A 4538-nucleotide genomic window follows, 5' to 3' on the forward strand; every position below is an offset into this window, starting at 1 on the left:
GTTGTGTTGTTGGTAGTATTTACTTTTTAACATTACAGGAGTAAATAACACAAGTCGAACAAAATGTATCTTTAAATGGTTTGGTTTTTGGAATAAAGATATCATCTGAACAAGTACATTTTGTAAATTCTATCTATTAATACCAAATATCGGGGCACCGAGCTTTGCTCGTTATTTATTCATTGATAAACAGATTTATTTCATTGATAATCATTTCTTTAAAATGATTGGGAAGTACTAACAGACACAGCCCAAAATTGTTACTTACCCGAATTTGATTTATTCACTACGAAAAATATATTTCGTCTGTGATTTATTCACAGACGAAATCATCATCTGTTTTTCCAAGGATGAATTATCCTCTTCATGTCCTTCAGAGAGTTTTCTCAGGGATGAGACCTAGTGCAATCGAATTTTGATATCATAAACCTACTATATTCCGAATTTCGTGAAAATCGTTAGAGCCGTTTCCGAGATCCGTTGAACATAAATAACCAGATAGCCAGATAACCAGATATAGAAATAGAAAAATATAAACAGATATACATAAATTGCTCGCTATTATAATAGGATAACAACTTATAGTCCAGTCAAATGGTCGTTTTTCAGGAAACAGCCCCGAAATAATTTTTTCGATGGTTCTATATTTTGGGGCGCTGAATTCTAATCTGAAATTTGCTGACACACCAGAAGGCGACTTCACCCCAAAATTTTCGATTTTTTCAAGTTTTCCATTTAATCTCGAGAACCTTGAATTTTTCGAGAAAAAGCATTCTCTATATAATATTAAAGTTAAAGATAATAAATTTCCAATGAATTGAGTGGTCGCGCAGGACTACTTTTTGGATTTTATATCTGAAGTGTTCCACAAGATACGCAACTTTGAATGTTCGAGAAATTTGTGATATTTTCCCCATTCTCACAGTCTCGCATATGCAACGTTGCGTATCTTGTGGAACACTTCAGATGCAAAATCCAAAAAGTGGTCGAGGTTGTGATGAATTTTCTCCTCTTTTCACTCCCATGAAATATACTTCTGTTTTCAATACCGTTCAAAAGTTACAGCCAATTGAATGATGATCTTTATTTTCTCATTTTTCTTGCGATTTTACTGTTATTTAAGAGTCTCTAAAATGAGTACAATGCATGATAGAAACTTGCGATTGGTCTTAAATGAGAGAAAATTTCATGCTCTATAAGCTGAGTTACCCTAATTGATCTTGCATTACTGTTTATATCGAAAAACTGTCGAGACTGTGAAAATGAGAAAAATATCGCATATTTCTTGCAACAGCAAGGAAACTCAAACACAGGACCATTACAAATTAAAATGAAGCAAAGGAAATCAGAATAATAGTGGATGATGAAGTTATAATTTATTTTTGTCAAAGATTCACCTTCAAACTCATAGGCTTAAAATTACTAAAATTCCTGCATAGAAAATATTATCAATTGTGCTTATGCTTTATATTGAGTTACACTTAGCAAAATATAACATTGTAAAGGTGGGAAAAATTAACTACATTAGGATATCTCTATTTAATACCTTGATTTTTTAATCATAATTCAAAATGTTGACATAAAATATACAAAAAATCATGCCCCCCCCCAAAAATGTTGATGGCGCAAATTGCGCCATGCCCCCCCCCTTGTGGGCACCCCTGATCGAGATTTTATTATAAACCTACTATGTTCCAAATTTCGTGAGAATCGTTAGAGCCGTTTTCGAGATCCGGTCACATACATAATTATATACATAATTATATATATATATATATAATATATATATATATATATATATATAATATATATATATATATTGTAAAGTATTTGAAATTTGGGTAGATGTAAAAATCCTTAGCTGAAGTACTAATAGGTCTGAATAAAATAACTGGCTAATATCGCCAATGAGATAACAATAAAGATTAGATAGCATCAGCTTGTTCTGGCTAAACGGTACAATAACCCAAAAAGGAATTGAAATAATTTTTTGCTAATAAATAATATTATTATAAAATTTTTTGAAGATTGAGGTTAGGTATATACATTCAGTGATCGGCGACCTAACGATCGACCGAGCCATGCAACGTAGAATCTGACCAGACCCCTTGGCAGAGATCTATTGCAGCAAAACGGTATGCAATTTGAAAGAACAAATGGTCACGTGGCTAACTATTAGGAAGCATGAAATAAATATTAGTATATAGAATATTAACTAGCATGTAGAGAGCATACTTAAAAAACCTAATAAAAATAATTAAGTGTATTCAGGAAATAGGAGGGTACCAAGCGCATGAATACTGAAACAATTTGCATGCACCAATAGCATAATGGCAGTTAATAGGCGGCAATAGTATGCCAATTCAAAAATATTTATATATATATTTCTATAAATGTTTGGGATTTATGTTAAATTATTGTATAGTCTATGTTATAGAGATGGCCCGAAGGCAAAGAAATTATTAAACATACAACCTAAGTAATAATTTGATATTCTAGTACAATCTATTTGAACCTTTAATGGCGGAGGACTAGGATATTCAAATTTTATGTAAATTTGAAAGTCGGAAAGAAGAATTGTAAAATTGAAGAAGGAGAACCAAGAAACTCGCCAGCCAAATGCCACCATGAGAGGACCCTAAATATTTTAGAGCGTAATACCTTGCTATAACTTGTAAAAGCTAAAGTTAGATTGAATTATTAAATTTCTTAAAAGACTTTGTGATGCTCTTATAAAGCAGAAGTCATTTTCAATTTCAAATAATTTTTGTAACCCCTTGGAAGAGATGATTCCGGCTACCATATTCCAGGACCACCAGGAGTTGGATCGACATCGGCGGCTTATAAGAAGATTTCGACACGTGAGTGAGAAATATTGAATTAGTGATGGGCGCCCTAGTGCTTCGAATTTATCTAATAATCAAAGCTAGCTCGTCGAAAGGGTTTTATTATAAATTAAGAATTTAATAAAAAATACTTGCGCAAGTAAATATAGTATTAAAGGTATTTTATTAAAGGAGTAAATGAATCAGTACATTTCAGAAAATTCTATTGAATCAAAGAAGTATAAAATCTAGGCTATTAAAACATATGCATATGATCATTAATTTTTGCAATAATTTGCGATAATTTGTGTAGCTCTAATTCACTAGATGAATTGCTCTACTTATTCCATCAGGTGCCGAATCTTGCACCCTGAGATGAAGTATATATTCATTACAAGGAAATCTACTAGATACTAGAGAATGTAATATATATATTTGGATTATTAGTTGCCAATTTATCAAGTTGATCTTAAGGAACCTATTTTTAATTGAATTGTCCAAGTCGACAAGTATTAGCAAGCTTATATTGCAGCTACATGCAAAAGGATGTATATGATTTTAACATAAAGGCACATGGTAACGTTTCGTGCTATAAATTTCGAATATAATGTTTAGCCTGTGATATTTTACTGATTTCAATCATTGTTCTATTTTTATATTATATATTTTTTATCGCTCTTTATATTTTTTGCCTTGATCTATTTTTCTTGCATTATTTGTTAATATATGTATCAAATTGTTTATGGTGTGCAATTTATTTTAATTCCTCAACACTATAGTATAAGTATCATATTTATATATATTTATTTTTTTTAATGAATTACAAGAGTTATAGGGGAAGCTCATACCTGGGCCTATAAAGAATAACGTGACATAAAACATGCCGTACCAACGTGGGACTGATGATGAGAGCTGAGCTCATTAAATAATTATTTGAAATTAAGTCATACCCATATTGAAGATAATAATTAAGGACAAGTCTAGTCATATTAAAATTTGTCGTGGATGGATAATGAAATTATAGATAACTTATATGAGTATTGAGGAGAACAGGCGAAGTAAACTTTGTATTACTTTTTGGGGAATCAATAGCTTTAAATAAAGAGAAATTATATGTTTTAAAGAAAATTTTATATTATTGTTATTGTAAAAAATATATGTTTTATAGAGAGAGATTATATTTTATAAGCCTAAACTGCTATTACTTTCTAGTCAAGAATATATATGTATTTAAGCCGGTTGGAAAATAAGTCACAGTCTGTAAACTAGTCAGGAATCAGTATTCAATATTGGGGGCACTAGAGCATTATAAAAAACTTAAGTATAAATACCTTGTCTTTTGAATATCCAAACACTTTGCACATAACTGTTTCACTGTAAGTCCCGGTTTGTGTCTCTTTTTTAAGCATTTTTGCATAGTATTCAGCACTTTTTAATTAGCATTATCATATTTGACACAATGAATCACACTCCCGCAAACTCTGAAGTTTCATATATGTACGGCGGTTGCACAGATCCCACTTTGTCAACTCCCAGCACATCAAACCCCACCATGGTAGATGCCAATACGCCACGAGAAAGGGAACCAGGAAGTGTCGGGTCGATAGTCTTCGATCCACAAGGTCTGCAACCTCTATCATCCACTCGAATCGATGCTGCTGACACACCATTGAATCAACGGATAGCAGAGATCAACTTTGAAGGGGGCGAGGA

This window comes from Nilaparvata lugens, chromosome 11, assembly GCF_014356525.2.
Source record: "Nilaparvata lugens isolate BPH chromosome 11, ASM1435652v1, whole genome shotgun sequence".
Taxonomy (NCBI): domain Eukaryota; kingdom Metazoa; phylum Arthropoda; class Insecta; order Hemiptera; family Delphacidae; genus Nilaparvata; species Nilaparvata lugens.